Raw genomic sequence first — 13299 nt, forward strand, 5'->3', positions numbered from 1 at the left:
GAAATGAGGTCCTGAAATGATCAGATCTGATTTTTTTTTTTCAAGAGAAGTAGGTGATCTGGATTTTTGGGTGAAATCACCTGATTAATATTGACAGCCGGTTCAAAAATCTTTGCAAATGCTCCACTAAACAAAACATGCCAAGGCCAGGTTTAGTCAGTCAATTAGTTTAAAGCTTCTGCTGCATATTTTTAAAGGATCCCATGATTGAATATTTTTAAAAAATGCTAGTTTAACAAAATAAAATAGGCAGAAAAAAACAGGTGGATTTTTGCTGTTTTTTTTAACCATAGAGTTTAACAAGGCCGTTTAGACACTGATAAGATAGACAAACACGGATAGAGAGAGATGTGTGTTTGATCTCCAACTCAGGCTCAGCGGCTTCACACAAAGCCCTAAGATCAGGGTCTAAAGGTGGCCAGGTGTATCCATTTCCGGTAGCTCATTTGGCTTCATTTTAGTCTGTGGCTTTTTTCTGGTCATTCCCCTAAGCCAAGGGGTACCTTTTTCTGAGGTCTCAGAGCCCAGGCACCCATGCTGACAGCAATGGAATTCAAGATCAGAGACCGTCGTCCCCACTCTAGAGGGATGTTCATATTTCTTACCTAGCTCACTTTTCCAGATTCTATAACAGTTCAGCTATTTTTAAAAAAATGTTTATTTTTGATAGAGAGCATGTGCAAGCAGGGGAAGGGCAGAGAGAGGGAGACAGAGGATTCAGAGCAGGCCTGCCGACAGCGGAGAGCCCAACGTGGGGCTCGAACTCATGAACCACAAGATTGTGACCTGAGCCAAAGTCAGACGCTTAACCGACTGAGCTACCCAGGCGCCCCTAGAATAGTTTAGCTCTATCCAGAAGCTGTAGTTCCTCTTCCCTGGTCAGTCTTACCTCCTATAATGACTTCCTTCACTCTTGCTTTATCCCATGTCCATCATCCCGTGTGAAATCTGCCTCAGAACTCACCACCACCAACCCCTCCAGAAGTACCTCCTGACTTCCTTCCACCCACCCGCCTCCCTAGCTGGTTCAGATAATCTCATAGAAAGACTAGGCCCATATTTAGGGCCCAGCAAAGCAGAAACCAAAAAGATAAGGAAAGAGCAGCTCTGATGAATTTTTCCAGAAGGTTGCAACCAGAGAATCCAGAAGGAAGCTTTTCAAATGTCAGCATCCATGTGAGCCTTCAGGGTTGTTTCATTTTGACTCGAACTCAGAAAAGGCTGACCATCATCTTTGTAGGGCTTGGGGTCTCTGCCAGCATAAATGGAATCAGGTTTTTTTTTGTTTTTATTTGTTTATCATCTGTAGGCTTCTAGCGTCCAGAAGGAATTGGAGACTGCCTGCCATAAAAAACCACATCTATGACCGGGGTCGACATGTGGCTTCTATCTCTCTTTTGCAGCAGCCCAGCCCTTATCTCATGCTAGGCTTACTGCCAACACCTCTGAATAGACCTCCTGCACCCAGCATCCCTCACAAGGCCATCGTGTGCCTGGCTGCCAGAATAATCTTTCTAAAACACACAGTGATAATATATTACCTTCCTGATTTTTTGTCATCTCCACCTACCTACATTGCAAGCTGCCTAAACACATTAATTATACTTCTTTACAGTTCCTATGTCGTGGTGATTCTCAGACTTCAGTGGGGAACTCATTTAAAATGGGGCTGCCTGGTTCTCATCTCCAAAGACTCTCATCCGGTAGGACCAGGGTGAAGTTGGGAATCTGCCTTTTATTTCCGGGCAAGTACTTGCAGAATGTTGTGTTGCCAGAGGTCTATAGACTACAAACTGAGAAGCATTATTTAAAATAAAAATTTTAAAATGTTTGTTCATTTTTGAAAGACCGAGAGACAGAGCGTGAGTGGGGCAGGGGCAGAGAGAGAGGGAGACACAGAATCTGAAGCAGGCTCCAGGCTCTGAGCTGTCAGCATAGAGCCTGACGCAGGGCTCGAACCCACGAACCACGAGATCATGACCTGAGACGAACTCGGACGCTTAACCCACGAAGCCACCCAGGCACCCTGAGAAGCATTATTTTTTAAATCTGGTATAGACCTAATAAATGGATAAAAGTTGAGTTGTTCTGGAATTAATGAACGGTGTACTTTACCTTCCCTGAAAAGATTTTATGTCCCCATTTCCTTCACCCCAGCATCTGGTAGAGTGTTGATTAGTTTCATGCTTAAGTGATTTTTAAAAATACTCTGAGAAGAAAAGAGGAGAGAGGGGCTTCTCAGTGGCTTTCACTGCACACCTGGAGGCGGGGAGGTGGTTAGCAAAGTGATACTTTGGAGACAAATGGCATTGTCAGTGATATCTGGCCATCCGTCCCTCCCATATCTGACTGCCCACACCATCATTTGCCCCTCTGCTCCACAATGCCAAAAGCAGCTATTAATTAACAGAAATATATTTTAGGCCCTAATTTCCCACCTGAAAGTTCACTTCCTAAAAATCAAAAAGAGAGCCATAGCTAGGAGGAGTAGCAGAGAACAGCAGTAGCATTAAAAAATAATATGGTGTGCATTTCATTGAGCACTTACTATGTACTGAGCTCTGGTAGGCACCATGCACACATAATCTCTCATCTTCAAAATAACCTGCAAGTAGGTATTAAGTGTCCCCATTCCATAGATAGGGAAACTGCCTGCCTACCTTCCATGACATCACAAAGACGCAAGGGCAGCTGGGAAAAAACAAAACAAAACAGGGCATGAAAACATAGCCACATATTCCAGAGTTAATCTTCAGCCACATTTGTAATGAAGCTCCAGAAGGAGAAAGAGGTAAAGAGGGAAGAAAAACTCAGTCTAAGAGCTCTTCCGAAAGAGGTAGGAAATGACCCTTCTGTTCCCAACTGCTCACAGGCTGACTTTTCCTTGCATAGGTATTAATACCCCCAAACAGGCCTTGAAGTGCTTGGGGGCTCTGTAATCTAGTTCATTACAGCCAAAGATGAGTCCTTAAAGGTAATTGACACTTCCTCGGGCACTGATTCCATCTAATAGATCAATGTTACATATCTCAAAAATAAAAACAACTCTCTGGCTCAGAGCACCCATCAACAAAATCGCTGTAATCCCAGGCTTGAAATCTCTGCTCATCTTGGAATGTCCTCCTCACCTGTACTTCTGAACTATAGTGCTTCTGGCCACCTGGTGAGGTTCCCTCTCTGGGGTTCCCCATGCTCACCAAGTGGCTCCTAGACCCTGGTTGGTATCTCCCCCCACCGTCCTCCACTCACTCCTTCTACCCTCCACTCCTCACCCCCACCCTGCGTTCTCCTCTCACAGGATTGGCGTGCTTGGTCACATGACAAGAATGTCTCCTGCGGCCAAATGGACATGCTCACTTCTCTGTATTGCTTCCAAAGTCACCCCACCGGGTGCTAGGATGGGTTATAAGGTGTCCCGCCAGAGGGGCCTCTGCTCTGTGTTCTCTAGCACACCTGCTGGCAGGTATTTTTCATTTAACTTGCTCTTCTAGTTCATAAATATTCCTGTCCTGAGGATCCCAGCCCAGCTGGCTTCTGGGCCCACCATGCTATCTATGCTGCTTTGAGAGGCTCTCACACACACACATTGCGTGTCACCCTTTCCTCCTTGGATGAGTTCCCTTCCCATGGGGGACAATGTCTGGAAGGTTGGGAGAAGGCCATCAATCCCCGGCATCTCAGGGTCTGAGCCTTATAAACAGCCATCAGCCCCAGTGGGTCTAGTCATTAATGCTCCATGAAGGCCCTAAGCAAATACAGCCTCCAGCCTACCATTCCATACTCAGTCCATTTGGCCCAAATTCATAATGAGTATACAAATGAATCTCTTGCTACATATATTTATTGACTCACACTGCTGGCACACGGTCTATGTTCTCTGAACCCTAAATTAGGATGCACAATCCAAGATAAGTCTTGCAAGAAGCAGACCATTTGAAATCGAGTATGTCTCCGAAAGCCTGGGACATGTGGTCATAAGTTATTTAAGACACAAAAGACATCTATCAGCAGCTCTCTGCACCAAGTGATACATTTACTACTTTGGTGAGGAGGCATGGAAAATCGAGCGTGACCAAATTCCCAGCAAGATCAGTTAACCGGCACTGTGAGGCTGGGAAGGAGAGCCTTCCTTGCAGTTCAGGGCTGTGGAGGAGGGGAGCCTTGAAAGCTGGTAGGATCTGGATAAGGCAACAGGGGGAAAACAGCGTTTTCAGTTGAGGAGAACGTCAAAGCAAAGGTGTGGGGACAAAGGCAGCAGTGTGGACAGGAGATGCCACAGGAGACCAGCCTGAGCAAAGCAGAAGGTTCATGAGCAGTGGTGTGAGAGGCCGGGCTTAAGACATTTAGCGTGATTTAATAAGCAGGAAACCACATGGCTGCGTGCACAGGGAAAGGTTGTGATGGGAACAGTGTTTCAGGATAAATGACCAAGCAGCAGAAAAAGTGGGATCATTTGAGGGGCATTCAGAGGCCAGGAGATCAGCTAGGGGCTAATGTCCTTGTTTGGGTAGCAGCTGAGCCACCCGCTGCTCCGGATGTGGAGAAGATTGCCCAAACCCTGACCCCACACACCGTGTGACGTCTGTATGCCTTTGCTCAGTCCTGGGTGCCCTGGCTCCCATGTCAAACTCTGCTAAATGTTCATTCTGCGCCTTACACTTTTTCCTTCAGCTCTGCCTCATCAGTGACCAAAAGGAAATCTGTTAAATCCAGGCGTGAATTTAGGTCCAACCCTGGGAAGTGGACCTGGCTGTGGGAGGCATCTTAGAGAGTGGCACGGCCTCTCAGGATACATTCTGTCACCTCACGTTCCCACAACCCCCTGCAGCCTGACGCTGCAATGGGACGTGCTGATGCCCTCTGTGGGGCAGTTGCTAAGACCAGCTGCTGGTCAGGACTCAGGCTCAGGAACTGTCCCCACAAATTTAATCTGGCCCATGACTTTGAATTTCCTGGCCCCTTTAGCTCTGAATTTTTTGGAAGCAGCGCTCCCTCTTGGGTTAGGTACTGTTTTTCAGATGGTCTGTTTTAAACATAAGTTATCTCCTGAGAAGGATAATATTTGGCTTTAACAGCTCACCACGGGTCAGGATAGGGTGGAATCACTCCACCAAAGAATCACAGAAGAGGCATAGCAGGTACCTTAGCGCTCAACCAATCCGACCACCTCAGCTTATATGAGAGGAAATTGAGGCCAGAGTGAAGAGGTGACCTCATCACGGGCACATCCAACTACTGACAGTAACAAGGGAAGAGTTGGGTTTCCCAGCTTTAGACCCAACGATCTTTCCCATTCTTCCATCCATCTTTCCAGCAAGTGTTTCTTGAGCACCCACTGTGTGCCAAGAACCATGGTAAGAGCTGGAGGTACCGTCATAGAGGATGAATAATAGACCCCTTGGTCATTTCACATGGCCTACCTGTACCCATTAGCAATATGAACCAGCTCCCCCCACCACCCACCACCAGTGGGGCACGGAGTAGGGAAAGGTTGATGAGAAGATAAACAAGAAGGAAGGTTGCTAACGTGAGCTACCATCAACCCATCCACCTGCCCAACCTGGGCAAGAAAACTTGCCGTGAGGGACCCTGGACTGCTGGCCATGGCATATACTGGGAACATGGAAGGAGGGTGGGGCAAGAAGAAAAAGGAAAGAGGTGCAGGTCTCTGAAAACAGGCATGTGAGGACACTGGCAACAAACTTCCCTCTGCCTGCTCAAGAGGGTAGTGGGGTAGCTACATGGGCCTTCCTAATGATGCATGTTGAGACTCTATTTCTCTGAGGTGGAGCAGGGGGAGCACTGGAGGTGCAAATGGCACTTGGCAGCTGTCCCCCCCGCCTCCCCAACTCTTGAGTTCAGCAGCTGTGCCCCTCCCAGCCCCAACTTTTGCCCCCAACCCCAGGGCCTGTCTTCAGGGCTCCTAGCCTCAAACAGTCAAGCCTACGAAGTCAGATGGGGACTGTGCATCTGACTCTCTGGGAGTCACTGCCATCATTTTATTAAATTCCAAGAAAACTGAATGGAGATCTGATCGCTACAACGAGCTTAAAAGAAAAACTAAAACTTTCTCATGAACTGATGATAACTAATTGGAAAAGTTTCAATCATCCTGCAAAGGAAGTCAAGGGTGCTGTTATGTGAGCACAACAGAATCATCTCCTGTTCTAAGAAGTCATGCCAGAGAGCTAAGCAGCCCTGGGAGACTCGGCCCCAGCATCAGTGACACTTTCCAGCACTCACTTGGCCTCTCCTCCCTGAGAGCTGAGGTCTGCCCCGGGGCCAGGCAGAGGGAGCACCATACTGTATAAAGGCCACTCATCTTTAGCTGCCTGCTATGTTTCTGAGCGCTGAGATGCCCGGGCCCTGGATCCTCTCACCTGCACCTCTCACAGCCACGTGTTGAGTGGGATGTGGTCTGAGAGTTTCCCAAAGACGCTGCACATTTGACCCTGGCCCGTTGGGACTGTTGGAATTTTCAGTGGCGTTAGAATCACTCGTCTGATCTACTCTCCAGAAAACCTGTCAAAAGGTCGATTATATACTATGTAAATCATTATACTTCTCTCTCTACTTTTGTGAATATTTAAAATTTTCTACAATAAAGTTGAAAAAAATTAAAAGAACATTAACTGGCAGGGATATTTCATTTACTCATTTGTACCTATTAAATTTTGAATTAACGTTTGACAAAAGTTTATTGAGCTTCTCTGTTACACACCAAGCACTGAGTGGCCTCATTAGATTCAGTACCGAAACTTTTGCCTCATGGCGGTGGGTCAGTTCTCTATGGGTGAGGTCTGGGCATTTTTCACTTTGTTCAGGATATTGTCATGTGCAGCCAGAATGGAGAATCACTGCCCTAAGGGGGTGATGGGGCAAACAGCACATGGGTGGACTTGGGTTCTGGCTCTCACCTCTGATAGCCATGTGATTTTGAGAACTTCACTTGTGTCTTTGGTTTTCAGGCTGGACTTTCTTCTGGAAAACGAGAGAATGGAACTGGACAGTCTCTGAGGTCCTTTCCATCACTCCTCAGCCTCGTGGTCTGAACCAAAAATAAGTCCCTTTCAACTCCAACATTCTGTGACTGTACAAGCTATTTTATGGTGAGAGGAACAAAGTGGAAACTTTCTGGGAGTCCCTGGAATCCGCACTGATTAGGCTATCCTCCCTTTCTCTACACCCACTCTTTTTATTCGTTGGCTGACCGCAATCTCAGAGTTAAACCGAGTTAACAGAAGACAGTGGCAATGCCACGGCCTGCTCCCGGCTGTAAAAGATGCATTAGTCCCAGTAATGGCCCATCACCCAGACCACTTCCTCCATCTACACATTTATGGGACTGTGAATCAAGGGTTACCCAGGCAGACAGAAAGACCAGTGCCTGCTGGAGGACGAGTATGTCAAGAAGGGACCAGGCAACTCTGTGAAATGACAGCTCTGGTAATTAACTCAATGTGTTCTGAGTCCCAACCAAGAAGAGATCTCTGCAGACCAGGCACCCAGAGTTTACAGGAGAAAAATGCCCTTATCCACTTTCTTTTGCCCAGGTCATGGTGTGGCATAAGAGAGGTACATACTCCATTGTTCACTGGCCAGTAATAACACAGGAAGGATTTTGATTTCACCCATCTGGCCAAAATGGAACATTATTAAGGGAAGAGATGTTGTTAAATATATATTCTAATAAATAAACTTCATTGTTCATGATAGGCTATTCCTGAAAACACAATGTTCAAGTTGAATGTATGGAAACAGAACATTCCTTTCTTCTTTAATTACAGTGACGCCTAGAAATCATTTTGATTTCTCCGCATCTTAGTCTACTAGTTAGTAATGTACAAACCAACATTCAAATCCAAGGAAGTAAGTCCTTTTGTAAATGGTTAGATTAAATTATTTGAGGATAGGGGCACCTGGGTGGCTCAGTCGGTTGAGTGTCCAGCTTCGGCTCATGTCATGATCTCACAGTTTGTGAGTTCAAGCCCACCGTCAGGCTCTGTGCTGACAGCTCAGAGCCTGGAGCCTGCTTGGGATTCTGTGTCTCCCTCTCTCTCTGCTCCTCCTCCACTCGTGCTCTGTCTCTCTCTCTCTCTCTCTCTCTCTCTCTCAAAAATAAATAAACATTAAAAAAATTTTTTTTAATATTTGAGGATAAAGCATGTCTTTTTTAAATTACGAAATTTTTTTTGGTGGAAGACTTTCAAAATCTTTATTATTACTTAAAGACTCAACTTTCAATTTATACAAGGTCAGTTTCCAATGGGGACCCACAAGTCATGTTCCCATTACTACATTGGGAAGATAGGGATAGAAGAAGTATGTATGTGAGTGGTGAGTCAGTGTTGAAGGGTTTTATATGCTCATCTACCAAAGAGAAGGCTAATAGGTGAAATGAAGAAGCAGTATATGTTTATTATTTAGAAACATGGAGCTTGATAGCAAATAAATCTAATAATGAGTTTAAAAGGGTGATCTCTGTCCAGAAACACAATAAATCAAGTAAAAAGATCAACAGCAAAATGGGAAAAAGAATTTGTAATTTAAATGTCAGACAAGGGTTCATTACCAAAGTATATAAAGTTTCCAAAAAATAAAATAAAAAGGCCAACAATCACAGAAAAATTCACTACAAATATCAATAATCATTAGAAAAGGAAATAAGAATGGCTCCTGACATTAAGATGTTCAGCATCACTCATAATATCAGGCATGCAAATTAAAACTACACTGAGATATTATTCTTATCAGTTTGGCAAAACCCCATGATTTAGGAACACACTGTTGGCAAGACTATGGGGAAACAAGCACCACACCCCATACATTCCTAGTAGGAATGCAAGTTGATCCAATCCCTAGAGAGGAGAATTCGGCAATATATAGCAAAACTGTTCATGCAAACACCCTTTAACCTGGCAATCTCATTTCTAGAAACCTACCACAAAGACATATTGGCAAAACATGGCAAGAAACATATACAAGGCAATTTACCAAAGCACTGCTTGTAATAGCAAGACTGGATACAACCAAAATCCCCATCAAAGGGGCCTGGCTAAGTACGATACATCTACAAATTGGAGTGACACGCAACTACAAAAAGGAAAGAGGAACAACTATGTTCTCCTATGAAGTGCTATTCTCTCTACTTTTGTAAACGGTTACAATTTTTTAACAAAGCCTTTAAAAACAGAAGAAACTGATTACCTCTAGGGAGTTAAAAATAGAGCAATAGGGAGGAGGGGATTGCTTTTTTTCATAACAACCACTGTAGAATCATTTGATTTTTTAATACTATGTACATGCAAAACTAAGTATATTTTTAAAATTAAAAGTGAAGAGAACGACATAAATACGATACTTAATGGGGAAATGTTAGAAGCATTCTCATTAAAGTCAGAAACTCAATGATGCCTGTTCTTCAACTTTGTAGTGGAGACTTAGCCATCACAATAAGACAAGAAAAAGAAATAGGAGCAAATGGATGGAGAATAAAAGACAAAGAATGATTGTTGTTTGTAGACAATATTAAATGCACAGAAAATCCAAAGTAATTTACTAACAATAAGAGTATGTAGCAAAATTGCTGAATATAAGAACAAGGTACAAAAATCAATATTGTTCCCATACACTGGCCATAACTAATTAGAAAATGTGATAAAACAAAATTCTGTATATAATGTCAACAGAAACTGTTAGGCTTAGAAAAAGAAATCTATCAAAAGATGGAACAACACTTATGAAGAAAATTATAAAACATTATTTAAGGATATAAAAATAAATCTGGTTAAAATCATAAATGTGAATTCTCCCCAAATTACTCTTTAAACTCAATGCTTCCAACCAAAAGTTTAACAGAATTTTTTTGTGGAGCTAAACATATCAATTTCACAATTTTTTAAAAGCTTATTCATTTATTATTCCTGAGAAAAAGATTGTGCGTGCACACAAGCAGGGGGATGGGCAGAGAGCAAAAGGAAGACACAGAATCTGAAACAGGCCTCATGCTCTAAGCTGTCAGCACAGAGCCCACGCAGGGCTCCAACCCACAAACTGGGAGATCATGACCTGAGCCAAAGTTGGACGCTCAACCGACTGAGCCACCCAGGGGTCCCCACAATGTTAAAATTGTGAAAGATGTTTTGAAAAAAAAAGAGGAAATCTTGTTTTTACCATATATTAGGGTTTATTATAAAGCCTCAATACCTAAAATAGTGAAATACTAGAGCAGGGATAGAAAATAAACCAATGGAACAGAAAAGAGATCCCAGAAATAGGCTCATACGTATTTTGAACTTGATATATTATACAGGTGACAGTTAAGAAATGACGGACTACTCAATAAATGAAGAATGACTGGGGTGCAGGGAGCTCCTGGGTGGCTCAGTCAGTTAAGTGACTGACTTTGGCTCAGGTCATGATCTTGTGGTTCATGGGTTGGAGCCCCGAATCAGGCTCTGTGCTGACAGCTCAGAGCCTGGAGCCTGCTTCCAATTCTGTGTCTCCCTCTCTCTCTGACCCTCCCCTGCTTGCCTTCTTTCTTTCTCTTTCTCTCTCTCTCTCAAAAATAAGTAAAACATTAAAAAATAATAATAAATAAATGAAGAAATTGGTTCACCATGTGGAGAAAAAAATGAAGTTAGATTCTTACCTGAACATACACAAAAATATTCTGTGTAGCTTAAAGACCTAAATATGAAAAAAAAACGTTAAACATGTTAGAAAGAAATATTGTGGGGCTATCTCTGTTCTCAAGACAGGGAACACAGACAGAAAAGCAGAAGTGATAAAAGAAAGTACTGATGACACTGAAATTTAGATTTTCTGTGTCACAAATGACTCCATAAAGTTAAAAGATAAGTGGCAGATTAGAGAACTATAGCTGTGACATATCACAATACATAAAAGTTCACATCAGAATGTGTAAAGGAGCCCTACAAATCAGTAAGAAAAATAACCTCAACAAAAATTGTGCAGGGACGCCTGGGTGGCTCAGTCGGTTGAGCGTCCGACTTCGGGTCAGGTCATGATCTCGTGGTCCATGAGTTCGAGCCCTGCGTCGGGCTCTGTGCTGACAGCTCAGAGCCTTCTTCGGATTCTGCGTCTCCCTCTCTCTCTGCCCTTCCCCTGCTCATGCTCTCTCTCTCTCTCTCTGTCAAAACTAAATAAACATTAAAAAAAATTTTTTTTAAATTGTGCAGAGGATATGAATAATTCTCAGAAGAGGAAACCCAAACAACAAATAAATATAGGCAAAGATGCCCAAAATAACTAGAGATCAGAGAAAGAAAAAATAAAATCACAATGAGATGCTGTTGCACACCAGTCGATGGGTGAAAATGAAAACAGCTGAAACACTTGACTGTGAGGATGTTGAGAAAGTCAAGTGCAGCTGGTGCGAGAATAAATCGGTACAACAAATTTAGAGATAAAAGTTAGGATATGGTCCTATCTGATCGAAAATTCATACATTGTATGACCCAAGAATATTGAATACCCAGCATATACTTCTGGCTGTACACCCCAGAAAACTCTCACACATGAACACAAGGAGGCATTCACAAGAATATTCATTGCAGCATTTAAAAAAACAGGAAAAAAAGGAGCTGGAAATCAATTGTAAAAATAGGGTTTGGGATAAATGTGTTATGTTCTTGTACTTGAATACGATGCGGCATATAAACTGAATGAATTAGATCTATCCGTCAAGGACGGATATAAAAAATAAAGCAGAATTTAAAAAGCAAGTTCTGGAGTGGTATTTCGAGTATGATGTCATTTACGCAATATGTAGTATTTTAAAAACATGTTTAACTATATATATAGTTTTTTTTTAACATTTATTTATTTTTGAGAAAGAGAGAGAGACAGAGGGCGAGTGGTGAGGGGCAGAGAGAGAGGGAGACACAGAATCCGTCGCAGGCTCCAGGCCCTGAGCTGTCAGCACAGAGCCCGACGGCAGGGCTGGAACTCACCAGCTGCGAGATCACGACCTGAGCTGAAGTCAGACGCTCAACCGACTGAGCCACCCAGGCACCTCTAAATATATATAATTTTAATGGCTATATCAAGAAATAAATGGGAGCAAGAAAACGGAGACCAGCTAGACAGCCCCTTAGAGAAATTCTGCTGTGAAGGACAAGAGATTGCTACAGCTGGAGTGTCTGGGGAGGGTTATGTTGTTTGTTTTTTCTTTTTCACGGGCAACACTAGAGATTGCCTGCAGATAGGAATGGGCCAGTAGAGACTTGAACTTATCATTCATAGACAGCAAGAAATCCCTGAGAAGGCGGAGCCCGGGCTGAGGTGCACAAGACTATGCTACAGTATTTGGGGGCAGAAATCGTGTGAACCGTGGCAGTGGGATGGAGTGGAGATGAATTCTAGGTGTCTAGGAGATCATATCTTCAAAAGGCGATGGTAACTGTGTGGGCGGGTATGTGGGTGACTCCAGAAAGTGGCATGTGGTTTGATTAAAAGGTGAGAGAAGGGGGCCTCCGAGGAATCATGGACCGCGCGCTAAGGGTGTTGTCACTCCTTTTTTTTTTTTTTTAAGTTTATTTATTTATTTTGAGAGAGAGGGCAGCGTGAGAGGGGGAGGAGCAGAGAGAGAGAGAGAGAGGGAGAGCAGACTGCATTGACAGCACAGGGTGAGTCCGAGACAGCACAGGATCTCGAAGTCCTGAGATCGTGACCTGAGCCCAAACCAAGAGTAGAAGGCGCACGCACTGAGCCACCCAGGCGCCCCTGCTGTTGTCACCCCTAATGAAGTTCTAATCTGCTCAGGAGACTGTCCCAATAATCCACCTCGTTTAGCTATCTGTCCCCGGAGCGCCGGTGCCGCTCACATACTGGGTGTTAGTCGGAAGGGCGCACCGCGCGGGCCTAGTCCTGCCTCTCCTGTCTGCCGGTTCTGCGACCTTCCAGAGCAGCCCCTGTCACTTCTCTGGACCGGTTTTCTGCCCCACAGGGTGGTTAAGTGCGTTCGTTGTTTTGCCGTTGAAACACTGCGCGGGGGCGGCGGGTTAAGACGTCTCCTGCAGGATTCCTCCGAGGGCCGCTCGGACCCAGCGCCCCGGGCTCCCAGGTCCAGCCCCTTCCGCTCCGCACCTGGGTCGGATCTCCACCACCGCTCCCTCTCCACGCCCGGCCTCGTTTTTTCTTCCTCCCTGAGGACCCATGTCTTCCACCAGTGGCTGTGGCCAGAGGTCGCTACCAAGGGCTCGAGGGCTCCCTCTGGGGGCGCCACCTCGCCCACCTGGCCACCCCTGCAGATTCTGGACCCTTCGCGAACTAACA

Source organism: Lynx rufus, unplaced genomic scaffold, assembly GCF_022079265.1.
Source record: "Lynx rufus isolate CCGP_SWC_20201006 ecotype Redwood Valley unplaced genomic scaffold, mLynRuf1.p SCAF_15, whole genome shotgun sequence".
NCBI classification, from domain to species: domain Eukaryota; kingdom Metazoa; phylum Chordata; class Mammalia; order Carnivora; family Felidae; genus Lynx; species Lynx rufus.